Source organism: Aphis gossypii, chromosome X (assembly GCF_020184175.1).
Source record: "Aphis gossypii isolate Hap1 chromosome X, ASM2018417v2, whole genome shotgun sequence".
In the NCBI taxonomy this organism is placed as follows: Eukaryota; Metazoa; Arthropoda; class Insecta; order Hemiptera; family Aphididae; genus Aphis; species Aphis gossypii.
The window spans coordinates 32,717,885-32,737,393 of record NC_065533.1 but is presented as its reverse complement, the minus strand read 5'-3'; the positions used below and the strand labels follow the sequence as shown (position 1 = coordinate 32,737,393).

At 26.0% G+C, this 19,509-nt stretch overlaps 1 protein-coding gene across 4 annotated transcripts in view; it reads left to right on the top strand.

The window, feature by feature from the left end:
* The first annotated feature begins 17,516 nt into the window (after positions 1 to 17,516).
* The window catches only part of LOC114125499 (pseudouridylate synthase RPUSD2-like), a 394,976-nt gene continuing 392,983 nt past the window's right edge, over positions 17,517 to 19,509 (top strand). For 3 of the 4 annotated variants that reach the window (XM_050205682.1, XM_050205679.1, XM_050205681.1), the window contains exon 1: positions 17,517 to 18,067. The gene's annotated coding sequence lies outside the window, so the exon portion shown is untranslated. The remainder of the gene's footprint in view (positions 18,068 to 19,509) is intronic. The other variant, XM_050205683.1, reaches the window with a different exon arrangement.

The following is a 19,509-nucleotide window of genomic DNA, read 5'->3' as shown; positions in this document are numbered from 1 at the left end:
TTAATATATCATAATACTCAGTGGCACAACTAAGATCTTTGGGCCCCGAGGACAAAGTAAATCTGAGGCTCTATAATTAAGTATTTGTAATATATATTTTTTTTAATATTATTTACATTCTTTTTATTATTTATCACAAGACCGTGTTTATCAATATTAATTAACAAAAAGTATCAGTTGTGGTTACGCAAGGTTTAAAGTATCTATGCATATATCTCATGTACCTATCTAGAATCTATAAACCATGGACTAAAATATAGGCAAGAGGTCCATGAAGTAAAACACCTAAACATAAAATATAAAATATATAATACATAGATACTACGAAATCATTGTATTTCAGGTATTAACAGTTAGCGTAAAATGGTTTTAAGGGGCCCGGTGACAGATTTTCAAGTTTTCTGCAATTCTATAAAATTTGAAAAGAAAATTGTGTATTTTAATTACCACCTTAATTATAATTTATATTACTTGAAATTTATTGCAATCTGTCCTTTTTTTTGTTTCCATTTCTTTCAATCATTTTCGATTCTTCTCGACATCCTTTTTGTCAGCTTTAATTATTTGCTTTCTTATTTGGTCTTAATATAACTAACAAAACTAAGTGGTCTAGGAGACTAACGGGTTAAGACACAACAGTTTCTTCTCAATAGTACTTCAGAGCTGTATGACATGGATGTTTTATTCGTATAACCACAACATATATATTTATATTTAATTTATTCACATACAAATATATATATAGATACTGAATTTATTTAAATCAAACAAACAAATTGGGATAAGTATGAGAAATAAAAACAGAAAAAAATCGGCCAAGTGCGAGTCAGACTCGCTCACGAAGAACCCTTCATACCATTATGTTCTATTTCTGTTATTTTGACCTTTGGGGTAGACTTTGAATAACTTTATCAACTAACACGACAGCTGTAAAATAAAATAATTTGTGTCCAAAAGTAAGTTTGAGTAAGTGACCACAGTTCTAATTTAAGTAAATTTATATAATATAGATAATAAATATATAGATTATAGATATACTATATAGTATATATTCATAAAAAGAACACAAATGTTTTAAGTATTACCTTTATATTGATAATGAATAGGTAATATTATAATAAGTTAATTTTCGATTGGAATAAGTCTTAGAATTATCAATTAACAATAATCATCACACAAGATATATTTTATAATATAAAATATTATATTATTATTTTTTTTATATTATAATAATACTTTAAACAAAAAATATTCTGTATACGCACACTGAAAAATACCAGTATTATATTATTTACTTATATAGTATATATTTGTTCTTTAAAACATATAAAAGAGCCACATACATATACCTATATATTTATAGCCATTGTTTTTAGACATTTTTACCAAGAAAATTATAACTCGTTAGTTTATACATTCCATCAACCATTATATTTTTCAGACGTTTAAAATTAAAAAATATATATAAAAATAAAACTATTTCATAATGAAATACATATGTATGTTGTGATTAAAAAAAAATTAGTTAAATTATTATGTTATTTTTATTCAAAACTAATATTGTACGAGTGTGTGAGATACATTAGGTGATACGCGATCTAATATAATATTATATCGTTCATAACTTCACGAGGTTTATAAAACTTTTTTTTTATCATTATTATAATATGTACCTATAAAAAAAAATTTGTGTGCTTAGAGCTATATATTATTTAGATTAATCGCTGAGTCTGACCGCATTTCTCGCAAATATTCAACAATATTATTATTACACTATCGATAGAAATAATAATATGTACACGGCAGATGACGTATATCCATTTTTTTTTTTATATACATCCAAGTGAGCCAATATCGCGAGACCGAGTGCCAAACTGCGCTGGTGATGCCTGGGATCACCTGTGGATATTCTTAGTGATTTCGGATTTCGTGTTTTCCGCACGATCTAACGATCGACGGCGATTTTCCCGAGTGTTTCATTCCATTTATTTTATTTATTTATTTTTTCGTGCAAACTGTCCGCGCACAGTGTCGCCGCCGCTGTCTACGATTTCTACGATTTTCTTGTTCAACTGTCACGGGCCGCTCATTATTTTTGCGCGAGTTGGCTGACGGCCACGCGGGACGTGTTTCTGTCGAAAAATATATATTTAGAGGTACCTAGCTTCGCAGCCGCCGCCACCTCTGTCACGAGCGGCCCCTGCTTGTCGTCTTGATGATGATGGAGATGATGATAATAATAATACATTATATATACATATATATATATTATATTTTAATAACAATAACAATAATGTGTTATCGTACCTACTGTATAAGTACCGTTTAAAAGCGTGTGTATTGTTTATATCATTATGATATATTGTAGTTGTCGACGTTACTTTCACTGTCTTACAATAATTATTATAATGTACACCTGTATGCAGTGGTAAAATGACGTGTGGGTAGACAGGAGCACGTGAAAAAATGAACTTTTTCAATATTAGTAGTTCTCGAGAAAGATGTCGGTGTTTTTTTATAAAAATAAAAATATTTTGTTTCCTAAAATGTTAGTTATTTTTCACCGAGAGTCGTCACAGATCAGTGATTTCGCATCGATAGCACAGAACTATGCCAATGGAAGGATTTCACTGGAACATGATGCTTTTGAAAACTTAAAATATGGGGGCTATAACTGGATCAGTGCCATCCCTCCATTTATTTTGATCCACTTCTACTACAACCTGTGGGCATCATTATAGGACCATCGGCCATACTATATAATATTACTGTATTATTTATATTATTGGCTTATAATGAAACAAAATTATTGTCAAGTTCATTTGTAGATTGAAGGTAGATATTATTTAATTTCGAAAATCTGACTTCGACCTGTAAATATGCAACCTGGCCAAAACTAGACATCAGTCAGGCTTAACCCGGTTCTAATTTTCTGTAGTATTATCATTATATATTTTATACTCCGGTTCGTTAAAACAAAACAAAAAAATTTAATTTGATAATATAAAATTATAAAAGACTTATTCTGTGCTGATAATAGGTATGGCATAATATGATATATTATTATAATTATGAATAAAATAAAATAAAATATCTCAAAAAATAACAATATAATATTTAAGTAGGTAATTAGTTACGAACCGACAGCTGGCTTTAATAGACCTGAAACGTATTTACGTTATTTTTCGTCGCCAACGGAATTTCGAGGTCATAAGATATTTATATATATATATATGTTGAAAATGACTAGCAAATAATATCAATTTGTTTGTTATATTTTTGAAAAATACACCTTTTGATGATCTAATAATAAAGGGGCATATTGTTTTTATTCAAAACAAAATTGTACAACAAAATTAATAGTATTTCGATTTCTATATTTTATTAGTAACATGGCAAAATTGAAAATTTTGAGTAACATAACTAACTATCCTTTAATAAATTACAATAATTTACATTATAGTATAATAATGTAATACATTGTTTATTATTAAATATTGAAATGAAGGGAAAGGCAAAAGTGTAGCGAATTATCGACAGTCACTGCGGTATTGAATAAAAATAATATTTTACTTGCTGCACGGACGTTATTGTTCATCGCGTGAACCTTTATTATCTCGAAACTGTAACTACCTGGCGACCTTTTTGGGCTATCCTTTTTTTACAGACCAGACTTCGTGAAAACTTGCATGTGTATGGTTTGTCGCTGTTATAAGTAACCACTTTGGGAAAATGATTTCGAGCAGAAGTAATACGTGAGAATGGCTTCTCCCCGTGTGACCTAGCATGTGTACAATGTAGTATGTACGCAGTTACGGTTACGGAACCGTCAAAACCACCAAGGATAAATGATTTGAACAGACGTCGCACGAAAACTACCTACTTGCTTATTCCCGTCAACCGTCGTATTTAATAATATTTCCCTACGCAGTTTTCCTAGTTGAATATTACCTCCGGAGTTATAGAAATGACAAATCAAAAATTTTACAAAACATACCGATAGGTATATAGTTGATTCTAGTCTATTTGTACGGGTAGTCAATTGCTACAATTTAATATTATATCAAGTAAAATACGTATAATTTCCTGTCCATAAATCATCAATTCATTCATTTTATATATATTTTATTTTATTTGGAATAAAAAATTCTTTCCATTGTGTGTTTTATTTCCAACATTTATGTAACCAGGGTTTTTGGAATGAAAGTATGATAGTGGACTACTGCTGGATGCTACATGGTGACATATCTAATAAAAAGTATAGTAGAAAATCATTTTCACGAAATTTTTAAATATTTAAATATGTAATTTATCTGCTTATTTAATTTAATTGTTTTATTATAAATATGTTTTTTGAATTAATTTGTAGCATAGTAATATAATAGTTTGATAAAACACTGCCGTTGACGTAATATAATAATTAATGGCTGTTAAATTGGCGTTTAATTATTATTATTTTCCATAAGACATTTTTAAATGAACACGTCTTGTTCATTACCTAGTTACAGGCTCAATGGCTCAATGATTTTGAAATATGTACATTGTACACGTTTATTTCGTGATGGTAAAATTGTCACGTTAGAAATAAAATGAGGATTTTTTTTAACCCAAAATAGTTTGCCATATCCGAAATCGTTTTGGTCTTTTAATGGATATTTACTCAAGTTTAACAATAAAGGAAGAAATGAAATATCTACAGAAATTCTATGGTGTTTTTCTTCAGATTTCAATTAATTCAATACAACTTTTGTTGAAACGTATTTGTGTGTTTTGTATGCGATGCTTTTCAAGTACTTTTGATGTTTTTTTTTTTTTATACAAACAGTCTATTTTTGAAATTCAAACATAACTAATCCATTTAATGAATCAAAATATTATAGTATAATATTAAAACATTTATATGGTGCCAATTATACTAAAATACAGGTTATTTAGAATTTTAATAAAAACATGTGAGCGGAAAAAAATCTTTTTAACTATCATATGTATGCAATACTAAATTATGAATACGATAATATTATAACGTATAATCACCCTACGAATGTCATGATTTTAATAGTCCAAAACATGAACATTACTGTGCACTATGACTACATGAGAAAAATAAATAATATTTTAAATTTTATAATAAATATAAAAAAAATGTTGGACATCGAATTGTATACAATGTAAAAATAATAGGATTCGCTAAAAGCGAAAATAACAAAACCAAGGTAGTTAAAAAATATTATTATACTTCGGCTAGGGCCCAATATGATAGGTACTAAAAGTACATTTATTCTATTCATTTTTGGATAAATATCAGTAACATTTGAAGAATATCAATTAAGAACAATGTGGAAAATTTCACTTAGATATAAAAGAAACGAGAAACGTTACAGAGGACGTCGGAGTGTCTCTATAATGGCTATATTATATTATGGATGGAGTAGTGTAGAATCGAAAAACAATTCTGAACTAAGAGTGACGTATCTATTACTAGGCAGATTTTATAATATATTAATTATATTACAATAATTTGTGATTTATATTTTGATTAGCTAATAATATGGTTAATAATTAAACATCAAAAATATTGTAAATATCATATTATAATAATATTAAATCAAAATTTAAATTTAAAATGACTTAAAAAAAAAAATTGTAACTAATACAATTGTACAGTTTTTTGTAAGATTTAACCAGAAATATTGCAATGATATAGTTAGTGATGCGAGTCTTACGTTGAAAATAACTTATAATTATTTCAAACATAATATATAAAACGATTATGTTTTACGTTAAATTAATCACTCCGTAAAGTAAAAAAAAAAAAAAAATTATAATATGGTTATATTTATGTATACAATTTTTGACATTTAACATAATTTATTACATAGGTATAACCTACTTATTGGAAAGCAACTAGTACTAAGCTCTTTTCATTTATAATAAAATTTAGAACATGTCTGAAAGTAATTCATAAAAAAAATATCAATATCTATAAATTTTGAAGGCAACTAGTGTTTACTCAAATTTTACATAAATATTTTTTTGAAGGTATTAGTACTAGTATATAGCAGGGTTAGCCCTGCTGCGGCTTGCATCTTATTGTAACATTTTTACAAAAACATTTTTTTATATGAATTTATGTATTTAAATAGAATAATATTTTATTAAATTATAATTTATAAGAAAAAATTTCAAAAAATATAGTGTTTTTGATAAAATATTGAAATATGTACTTATTTAATTTTTAATTTTTAATTATTTTCTTATTATTTGTTATATGTATATATAAATTATATCTATTTAATAATATAATCTATTTTTCCATTAAATTTCAGCTCTTCCATAGTTATTAATATATTAAGTGGCTTGCGAGTTTCTTCTCACTGGCCTTTACCCCGGGTACATAGTATTTTTATCTAATAAATATATTATGAATCAGCATAAAATCAATATTAAAGCAAGAGTGAAATTAATTTTTATGAATTAGTGTCCCATAATTAATTATCTACAATAATTATTAAAAAATGTAAAAGTTATAATTAATCGCATAATATTATCCTAATATTACCTTAGTTTAATTTTTATAGTGATATTATATAAAACATTAATATTATATAGTAATATTATGTTACGCGTTTACCTGTACTCGTGAGTTAAATGTTATTAAAATAATGTTAATAAACAAATTTAAATGAAAGGTTACTCAATATAATAATAACGATAGGTAAAAAAAAAAAAATTTCCAAAAAAAAAAAAAACGGTAAGATTTACAATTTATTTTACCAGTAAAATTTATCGTATTCGCATGGTAAACTAAATGTGATATACTGGTTGATGTTATGACATTGTGTGATCAGGTAAGTATTGGTATTTGGAATATGTCTGACAGTGAAATAAGTATGTTAAAATATACTGCAGTATAAATAGTTCTAACATTATTTCAGCATATTTTCTGCTCATTATTTCACCATAATATTGAAAACAAACTATTGAAATGGTGACAAAAATCTTGGTTCCTAGAATTTTTGGGCACTGTCATTATTTCCTAGAAATAAGTATATTGAAATATAATTTTCTAAATTGACTCGGTTTTAGCCTTACAAGAAAAATTGATTCCTTTGCATTCATTTATTCTGATACTACCGTTGTTAGAGTAAACGAATATTAGAAATGTCATACAAATATTATTGATTTACTAAAATTAACAATTTTAATTGTGAATAAATATGTGTGTGCATGTATGAATGTGTGTTTAATATAAAATTATAATATAATTTTATAATTTTATTCAAAGAATGGGATTGAAACATATTGTTTTACTGTACTTTTGAATGAAAAGTTTGATTTTAAAAATATAATATATACTACTATTATTTTGACGATTTTTTTTTTAATTTTAAAAATATTTTTACTCAAATTTTAAGTAGGTAGTTTCTGTATACTAAAGTATATTCGTTTTAACAAAGTGCATCTGGTAAAGTCATTTTTTTCGTCTAAAACATTTCAGACAATTAATCATCGAACTCAATCCTAAAGCTATACTTATTCGAGTGTTTTTTAAGGGAAGTATAATACTGGCATCATATTGCTTCTACGATTTTCGACTTCATAACTCATTCGTATAATATAATATGTGACATACTCCTCCAAAATTTCAAGATAATATCAAGTAACATTTAATGTTTTATTCATCAACTTTTTTTATTGAGAGGTTTATATTATTTAGTTTATATAGTTTTTATAGCCCATAGGTAGTCAAGTTATTATATTTTTCACTACTATAATAAAGTGTGTATAATATACAAAATATTTTTGAAGTTTATCATGTATATAGGTATAACGAATATTAAACATTTCTGTTTACCTATAGTTCATTAGAATATCTATGACGGATACAGGGAAGGATCACAAGTGACTCGCGCATAGGCTATAGGCTGCTATAATAATTGTCGTTTAGACTATATATTATAAAAATTATGAACAGTAAATCAAACAAAGATAACAACAAAAGGTTTCAGGGGAACAACCCCGATTTTAGTTTTTAAAATGTGCAAAAAAAAAAAAGTGAGAACTATAAAAAAAATAAAATGTTTTGTCCAAACAGCGATTATTTCTTGTGTTATTGAATTATTTATATATTAAATGACTTAAATAATACTATAACTATTTCGGATTTATATTGTTTAAAAAATTCATATTTTCATCGAGTTCGGTTCAATTTTGAATACAATTTTCAGTTCGACTTTAGCATTGGATTGTTCGGTTTATGTTCGGTATGACATAATACATAATAAAGATGATCAGTTCAAGTTTTTTTCGAGACTATACTTTTCAGTCCAACCCACCTTAATAATTTATATTCTACATATTAAGTTAAACTATCAATGAAAGAAACTATAGCGTAACTTGTGGTCATTTATGCGACTGTTGTCGGGAAGTTCTTAGTAGGTACACTGAATTTAGTCTCATTATAATTTTAATGATATTTACATTACTAGGTAGATATAACTATTATGTGTGGTCTGATAACTAAAGTTCATCGAAAACGACCATTTCACGTTGAATACACTGTAATAGATCATCAATTATGAATCTAATTCATTAAGGACAATATGTTAAGTTTGAATTATTATAAGATATGCGTCAATACCAACCGCGACGTACTGTACTAGCGACGGTGTGAATAATTTGCCATGATTAATGATAATATAAATAAGCTAAAATTAGTCCAAATATAATGAAAATTTAATTGTGTATAGAAAATAATATTTTGAAACTTATTATAATAGTAGATTGTTTTTAATTCCTACTGTTAATGTGAATGTACTGTTAATCTTTTTTTTTTTTTAACTGAAATGTATATTATAAGTGAAAACTTTTACCAGTGATATGGATTGATATAAAACCATCAAAAATGTTAAATGAGTCCATCAATATACAAAAATAAATAATATGATATAATGGTAAATAAAGTTATACTTGTTTGATGAAATAATAATATTAATAATAGTTAAATTTGTGTTTTTGTGCAATCAACACATATTGTGCATTTTCCGGTCTCTTATCTGCTTAATTAATTACCATTTCATTTTCGAAATATATACTTATAATGTTTTCTATAATTATGATTACGATATTTAAAGTCAAAGGAGACTTTCCATGTTTGCTTTTCAACATTAGGAGTAAAATAAATTCAAAACCAAAACCAAAACCAAAATCCTTGTAGTCTTTATAATTGTCTATCAAATCCTTATACCTATATGAAACTTGGAGCTATTCAAGCTGTAATCAAGGAACAAAAAAATGAGTTTACTAGAATTAGAAAATATTTTAATGAATTATGATAAGGTACTCATGGGCTATAACATAAATGACAGTGACCTGGGCTTTGATAATTTACTCTATTCATAGATTTTACAGAAACTATGCAATTAGTAATTGTAATAAAGTCTACAATTATAGATATTCCTAATACTACTATTGATTAATTGTTTGTGGCCATTACTATTTGTAAGGTTTTAATGTTTATAATTGAGATCTATTATATTTCACTAAAGAGTCTCACTAGTTTATATACAGTTCACGCTCAAACGATCGATTGGGTATTATATAAGTTAGGTAATATTTTACAATATATTGTTTATGGTGACTACAATTTACCGGAAACTTCGTATAGTTATTAGTGATAATGATGGAATCATTTTATTACTAATGGCATATTTTCGCCTTAGGCCAACAAAATCTTTGATGTCTAGGCCAATAATATTTTTTTTAATTATAATTTAAAAATAAATAACCGTAGTTACTTAAAATTTTAATAAAATATTAAATATATAGTAATATTATAATCTGGGTAATAATATCCAATTTTTAATTATTTTTATTAATGATCTTTGAATATAAAAAAACTTGAAAAACAATAATAATAATTCATCGTTAACTGTACTAAAAGACAATTAAAACCATTTTAAAATCTATGGTTATAATTAATTGTATTATTAGGTAACTTAAGTTAAAATTCTGTCAAAATTACAAAGTTTGCAAATGTATTTGTAATCTGAAGAGTATAATAGTAGAAATTTTAAATAATCCAATATTACTCTTCTTATCATTCTGTAATTACAATTAGTTTTAAAATTATTTAGCCTAATTTTATTACATTATTATATTTTTTAGTTTATTTATTACAATAATTCACACAGTTATTCTCATTATAATATACATATTCTTATTCTACGTACGTTAGTATTGATAAATCTCATAGTTAAAGCTTAACATATTCTCCTTAAAATTAATTTTTTTAAAATCTACTATTCAACAGGGCGATTTAAGTGTACCAATAAGTATCTAACATTCAGTGTCACTTTTCATTTCTCCTTAACAATAGCTTGCTTTTGAATTTGCCACTAAATTAATAAACTAAAAAATAAAAATCATATATTCTTTCAACAAATATTATTGCGCGCATGTTAAATATTAAATATTTTTTATACTTAGCATTACTTTTTTCATAATTTTAGTCTTTTTGTACATTTTATAAGTGTATTGTTTTACATTGTTAGTGCATTTTTTTTAGTTTTCTTAGGACCACAATATCTAAGTTTCAATAATCAACATATAATTTTAATAATAAATTAGCGGAGTTCATTTATTCAACATTTTTATAAAAATTACACGTAGGTAGTATTAAAATTATTTTAATCCATGATTCATTTCATAGAAAAAATATTTGTTTTACATTAAACAGTCTTAAAAATTACTTTTCCACAAATTATGTTTCAAAAAATATAGTTCTATCACAACATTTATCAACCAACTACGTATAACAAACTTATGATATTGTATATTATGATTTTTTTATCCTAAGGTTCAATAAAAAAATACAGGTCATAACTAATAACTATCATAAAACTGTATACAACTTTTCAAATTGTGCATTAAAAAGTCTGTAAAATAATTAAAATACACTGAAAGTTCGGTGATATAGAAATGACAAGTTTAAACATGAATTAACAGTTTTTCAAAAGTATGAAATATTGTGATTTGACAAACTAAATCAGTCAAAAGAAACTTTTAAAATTATAACAATATTATCTTAATTAAAATTTTTTAGATATAATAACTATTTATTTATATTATGATAATATTTTGTTCATTGGAATATAATTTTCAATGGATAAATTAATGATAGTCAATTCAATAAATTTCTATTTCATTATTTTGTGATGAAATCATTTTAAATGTAATAGCTGATTTAGGCAGGAATGCATGTTCGTCATTATATAATTTGGGAAATTCAATTTTAGTGAAAATATTTCACGTATGACTGAATATTGTTCGGTCACTTTACGGAAATCTTTCTTTTTATATAATCAAAAATAATAAAAGACAATCAGACTGGAATGACTAAGTTGAAATGCGCTCTGTATCAAATCACATATTGATATACTAGTTTGAATTATAATTATTATAACATTAATATTAATTTACTCATAATTAATAAACTATATATAATTTTTATGTATAACTTTCTAACTGGAGTATAAATTCTATAAAATATGTATTTATAATTATATTATACAAGTAAAAATGAGTAATGGTCCTACATGACACTGATGTAGCTAAATAGCCTACCCAAGACGCCGTGTAATTATCACCTTATTTTATTATTGTAATGCACACTGAAAATATGCATTCCTACATCATGAGATTCTGAAAACATGGTTTAAACGATTGTACAAACACTACAAACAGTGTGTTAAAGAAACAACTGACTCTAACTCATGGGTTGTTTATCAAAGCTTAGTTGGATGTATTGAATATATATAAAAATATTATAATTTTAAGCGATTCATTTCAACACTATTAGTTAAGCATATAGACATATAGTTGTTAATTTACATTATTATTATAATTTTTTTTTTTGTTTTTTTTTTTTTGTTTTGTTATGTTATTTAATATATATATAACTTTTGTTAATAGTTTTTAAATGTAACTTATCCCTCAGTAATACAATTTTTGATGTACGAACTTCTTAAGACAAGTATAACGTTGATATTTTTTACTGTACTCAATGGAATCACATATCCTACTTCAGTAATAATACATAGGCAAATAAAAAAAAAAATAAATAAAATACAGTTTTCTTTATTGTGAATTAAATAATGCATAGAGGTTATTCTATAATATAAGTTATTTCTTAAAAAAAAAAATATTTGATTTACCAACATTAAAGGATAAAAATTAAAAGTAAAAATTAAGTTTTTATTTAAGACTAATTACCTATTCAATATTTAAATAATTGAAAAAAAGTTTTTTTAAAAAAGACTTAAGGACTAAATGAATTAAAATCCCATTTTTAAAAAATGTAGTATAAACATTTTACTCCCAAATTCGATGTAATATATATATCAATTCAATTTTAAATTCAAATTGAACTTTTAAAATCCTAAAAATTTGTTAATAACTAATGACATATTTGAATGCATATTAATTTTCTATTTAGTACTATTTTTATTTTTGTATACATAATTGACAATTCTATAACAATTGTTTAATATTTTACTAAAAATAATCATCAACTTATTCGGTTTTCAATTAAAAAACATTAACAAACTTTAACAAATATATTTTAAACAATTGTGAGAAATTATTTTCTTATTTTATTTTACTTATCATAAACAAAAATAAAAAGATGGTGACATAAGAGCACAGCTTTATATTTATGTTTTAAATTAAAAAAATGTTATCACTATTTAAAATAATCAAATTATTTATAAGATTAAAAAAAAAATGTTTGGAATAAAAATATTTTTATGATAATAGGTGTAGTTTTTGAAACAAAAATCAAAAAATATTTATATAATTTTAATTTTAATGAATAATAAAAAATAATTTATCAACTTGATGAGTTATATAGATTATCATTTATTATTTAAATATTTATAGCATTATCATTTTTGATGAAATTTATAAATAAAATATCTTTGTGTTACTGTAAAAATATGAATTGAAAGTAAGATTTTTCCTACTGCGGTCTGTAAATTACAGATTTCGAACATTTACCGATTGAATTCGGTAAAACTTAGGATACACAAAGTAGTTTGGTCAAACCCCGAATGATTGTTTTATAGATTGGACTTTATTTAACAAATTTGGAAAATCTTAGTATAAACAATCAGCGTTAGTAAAAGTCTGACATTTTTAAACAACTATGTGATATTTTTATATTTTATAGGTACATATTTTTTGTTTTATAATCGTGTGTAAGAACAATGATTATTTATTTAAGTGCATTAGCAATTGCTTAATACCCACTATAGTATATTAGATAAGTACACACAATTATATTATTATTAATAAAATTATTATATAATATTGTGACAATAAATATATATTAATATTAAATATTACTGCAAAAGTATTTATTATTTATTTAAGTCACCGATAGTAAATTGATTTTTTATTATTGACAGATTTTAATTCTTTGATGTCATTTAATAATATAACATATTTTTCATTAGTAATGTACAAAGAGTTTTTATAATTGTTCGCTACAACACGCCATTTTAATGTTTGTATAACCGTATTTTAAGTAATACATTGAAATGAAAATTCCCCGAGTCGATCGCTGTATAATAGTAATATACGAGTAAAATACAATATATAATAAATAATAGTAATTAATAATATAAATGTATGTATTTATCTAATACACTTATAGGAAGTAGTTAATATATTTAAATAATAATTATTATATAGATAGTAGTATATGATTGCTACCCTCCCATCATTATAATATTATTATTATTTTTTTTTACTTACCTAACTTCACCTAACCTAATATAACCTACCCGGGTGTACAAATACCAAGTTCCAGTATATTTTTAAAATGTTAGTATAAATATATAGAAAAGAAAAAAAACAAAAAACCGGCCAAGTGCGAGTCGAACTCGCGCACGAAGGGTTCCGTACCATTATCTATAAAAATAGCAAAAAATTATGTCTGTTGAGAGGGGTGGAGTGGGAAAAAAATACAGGCCAAGAAAATAAATTTCCTCCTGGCCATTCAATATTTTCATCTCTTGAATAGAAACTTTATATAATATATTTTGTATTAAATGTATATAGGTAAATAACAAGTATAAAAATACTATGCATAGGTAAATTTTATACTCTTTTTATGCCACAAACGTCCACAACAGTGACATGGGTTAGAATGCCCTTCTTGTACTGCAGAAATATATTCTTGACAAACTGCTTCTACAGTTGGACATAAACCTTTCTTTACGTGACTTGCCTGTATTTTGTTCATTAATTTGATAATCTGCATCTCGACGAGCATTAAGATGTGCTAGGGTATTTCGAGATTGTTCTGCTTCGTGATATTCAGACTCGAGTCGAGCAACACGATAAGCTACTGTATTTTTTTGTTGTGATGATTTTGATCATTTTTCAAATAAAGACCTATCTTTTTGAGTTTGCAATCTGTCTCTTTAGATTTCTTTCAATCTTATTTCCGGTTTGTTTCTCGACACTCTTTTTTGTTCAGCTTTAATTATTTGCTTTCTTATTTAGTCTTAATAATATAATTAACATAACTAAGTGGTCTATGAGACTTACGGGTTAAGACACAGCAGTTTCTCCTCAATAGTACTTCAGAAGTCAGAACTGTATAACATAAATGTTTTATAATCACAATATATTTATATTTAATTTATTTGCATACGAATAAATATAGATACTGAATTTATTTAAATCAAACAAATAAATTGAGATAAGTATGAAAAAGAAAAAAAGAAAAAAAATATGTCTGTTGTCATGGGTGCAAAAGATACCACGAACAAGACGTAGGTATATACGATACTTATTCAATTTTTCTTCATGAAAATCTTGATTCTGATGAATTTTAAGTATTTGTTGTTAAAGCGGCAACAGAAATACATCATCTGTGAAAATTTCAACTGTCTAACATTCACAGTTAATGAAATACAGCCTGGTGATAGACGGACAGACGGACAGCGGAGCCTCAGTATTAGGGTCCCGTTTTACAGTACGGAACCTTAAAAACCCTATTTACATTTTGTGATAAAATAATACTGGAAAAGACCAGTTTTTAAGATCCATAAACACTTATAAAAAGAGCAAAGACTGCAAACTAGAAATTGTTATAAATTGATTAAATAATTTGATCAAAGTAAAATGTATTGATATTTGTTTTCATTTCATATGTTCTATAATTAATTTAATTTTACCTATAGTAAAATCACAATTTATGTTATTTTGTTTTAAAAAAAGGTATTATTGTTAAAGTGAATCAATTATGTTAAAAATAAAGTATGTGTTGTTTTTATTTTTATTTGTATAATTCCTTTTTAATGATTATAAAATAAGGTTTTATTTTTTTTAAAAAGATAATACAAAACATTGTAGCGATTTAACAGTAAAAAAAAAAAAAGTATTAAGTATTTATTTTTTCACTAAATAGTTGATTATGAAAAATAAATTTCTAGGTCGTTTTTTTAAACAAATAATAAAATATATTTACCTATTCGTTAAATATGCCAAGATGTACTATTTCGTGGAAATAGTACGTTATGATGAAATATGGTCAAAACGTACTATTTCCATAGAATTTTGTCAAAACGATTTAAGTGGTGGAAATAGTATATTTAAGCACGATTCACTTTATAAAATGATGTTTAAATTTACCAAAACTTAAATTTAAATATAAACGAATATCATAAGTAGATTCAGTTTTTTTTTATATTTTTTGAATACCTTAGATTTTTAGTTTTTACCATGACTTTCTGATAAGCTACTATAGAAATTCAATGTTTCTGGAAAAAGCAAAAAATGGAAACAACGTGTTTTGCATTGTCACTGATTGCTCTTAATTATTAAAATAGTAATTTGTTTGCGTATGTAAATAAAGCAAGAGAAAAAATATCACATAATTGTTAAAAAAATTCAAACTTTTAATAACGCTGGTTGTTTATCTTAAGATTTTTCAAATCTTGTTTGTAAAAGTCTGAATCACAATAATCATTAGGATTTAACCACACTTATCTTTATCGTATATCTTAGAATTTACTGATCACATTGTTTAAAACGTAAGATATACCGATAAATCCTAGGTTCTAACGGTATTCGTACTTTTACCGTAACATATTATAATATACGTACAATCATACACTTGGTCAAAAATTACACTACATTACTATATTAATAAAACCGATTACCAATATCACACAAATTATATGACGTAATATAACCTAATTCATCAACCATTATTACATTAATACACAGAATACAGTAACTACAGTTTCAATATGTAAGACTTTAAATATTAACGAGCTTAGTGAGAAACGATTTTCTCCATAAGTGTTGATGAGTTACCTTTAAGACGTGATATCCAACAATATATGTAACCATTAATAAGTTAACTTTTAATCCAAAGAAAATGTAAAAACTTTTAATGATTTATTTTTAATATCGTGACAATGTGTGTACCACCAGGAAAATTTATTTTACAAAAATGATCTAGTATACAATATGTTTACCACGAATTTCGTTGAATTCGAAAGTTTTTCTCGTATCGCATATTTTATAATAATAAAAATAATATAACGATTTGGAGCTTACAATAACAATAAATTCTTCATTCTTCTTTAGACCGACACGACTGAAAAACAAAACATCAAATTATACATGCAATAAAACTGTTGTCAATATGATAAAAATATGAAATTTACCTAATAATGTTATCTATACAAATAATATAATTATTATAAGTTATAATATAGTTATACAAACCGAATATTAATAACAAATTAATCAAAGTTTGAATCATCATATTATAGAATTGGCATTTTTAACGAGCAACTAGGTAAGTGTATTAAGTTAGCTTTTAATATAATATATAATATATTTTTTTACTATTTGTTACATAAATAAATTACTCTAATTAAAGCATAGATCGTAATATTTGAATATTTATAATATACAGAAAAAATATAAGAGTATAAAAGTACTATAAAACCAGATGTAGGTAATTAACTTACTATCGAATATCAATAATAAATTATACTCGAATTCGATTTTCTAATAATATGTATTTTGTATTACATATTTTAATTATATTGGCGGTGTGTAATTTTGTCACGGAATATTATAGGTATATTCTTTTGCAATATTGCATTGGTTTGGCGATAATACATCGTTAGTCAAAAGTCAACGTATAGTTAGAGCTGCAGTAAATATAGTTAACGTTTTAAACAATAATAACAACTCAAAGTGTACCCCCCCCCCCTAATAGTCTAATATATTATATTATTATTATTTTGGAATATCGTCGACGTTTTGACGGATGCGCGCGTCTTGGTGGGCCCCCGGAGCTCCTGTAATAAAAACCCGAGGGCGGCGCCGCCGTAGCCGGTTCGGCGGCGCGCATCGTTTTATAACATCGCCGCCGCCGTCAGCGCCGAACACCGGTCGGCGGCACACGACGACGAGTCTCTCGCGCGCGCGTCTCTCTCTCGCACCGCGTCGGCACGCGAAAATTATAACATTACGAAAGACATCGTACGGCCGTCGTCGTCACTCGTCAGTCCGCCGCGTCCAGCCACGCGCCCAGCACGTCCGCCGTCGGGAGCACGCACGCCGGTCGTCGTTTTGCGCGGGCGATTCGTCCGATTTACGGTCCGTGACATTTTCGTCGCAAATTAATTTTTATTTTATTTGTTTGTTTGTTTTTTTTTTTTTATTCGTCGTATTTCCTCGTCGATTCGTATCGACTCGTTTTATTATTATTGGACAAATGCGGCTAAACGGATCATAATATTATCATCGTTAGTCCGTCACGCGTATATTACAATAATAGTATACAATATATATTGTATATATTATAATATATATATATTTATCTATTTATTATATTCTGATCACACTACGTCAAAACCCGATCGCCGGTACGTCGACGGAACCGAGAGAGAAGAGTCAGACCGGAGAGTCCGAACACTGTCCAAAGTGGGACCTGCTACGCAATATCATCGCATTGTCCACTATTGTACACGAGGTAATTATTATTATTGTTAAATACCTTCCCTTACCGTCGTTCCGATTTAAAATTGGATCCGTTTTTATAATTTTTATTTTTTTATTACAACTATTTTTTTTTTTTTTTTTTTTATAATAAACGTACACTACGACCCGTCCTCGAGATCCCTTGGCCCGTCCCCTAAATCGTAGGTACGACCCGGACACGGTTTGAATTGCAACAGTAGTTTGGCTCATTCCGATTTTCCAAGTCCCCCCCTCACCACCACAAAACTCACCACTCGGACCCCATTTGTGTGTTTGTTGTTTTTTCTTATACACACGCGCGAACATGCCTAACCTACGTCGAACGTAAAACTAATTTAAAAGTTTTTTTTTCTATTTCCAAAAACGAACGTTTTTCTTTTTTTTGCCTGCTAAATTACAAGTTGGTTTGGTACTTGCCTCCGTAATATAGTCTATAGTCTATACCTCGGTCTATATTCTATAATAGTCTACACCTATATCATTATAATTTGTATAAGTATTCAAACTTAAGAGAAAAAACGCATACAATTTTTCATACTTGTGTATAGGTAAACAATTACTCGTTACAAAAAATATTACTTATAGTACGTACATAATTATAAATTTTACTCATAATGTTTTAAGTAATATAATTTTAGAATTTGAGATTTAAAATACCTATTCATAATAATTACTACAGCTATGACTGTTCTTGATAGGTCATTATAATTAATTATAATATAAAATAACGTATTTATATTATTATTGTTCTAACAAAAAATACTAGACTAAAACCTCGCATTTTTTCACTATTGACGATTTTATTTATTTTTATGAATTAATTATCATATAGTTGCTAAACTATATGAATTACAAGCGATAATAGGCAAAAATATAATTATAATTTAAGTCTAAAATAATAGTTTGAAAAATAATTACTATAACAAATAGTAGGTACCGACAGGACAATGACTGATTGATGTGTTGCTACTCTCACCTATTAGTCATGACGCTTTATTCATTTAAGTTCAAAACAGTGTTATATTATTACTAAAATTATCATACTTTGAATATTGAAATCAGTGAAAAATGTTCAAAAAATAAAATAAAATTTTTACGTGGATGTATTTCAGTTTACTATGTACCTTATGTGTTTATATTAGATATAATCACATACATTTTTTAAATGATCCATAAAAAATAATTGGATAAACGTACAAAAATGTATTGTATTTTTATTAATATATTAAGTCCTTATTATTTATACATATCTTATTCTATTTTACGATAAATATTTCAAAATGTACATTTTCAATTGTTCAAAAATGCATTATTTTACGTAAAAGTATGCTTATTATTATGTCATTTCTCAATTTAGCGCACAATTTATTAATGGTGCATACATTTTTACTCATCTAAACATTCTTTTGCAATTTAACATGCTGTAACTTACGC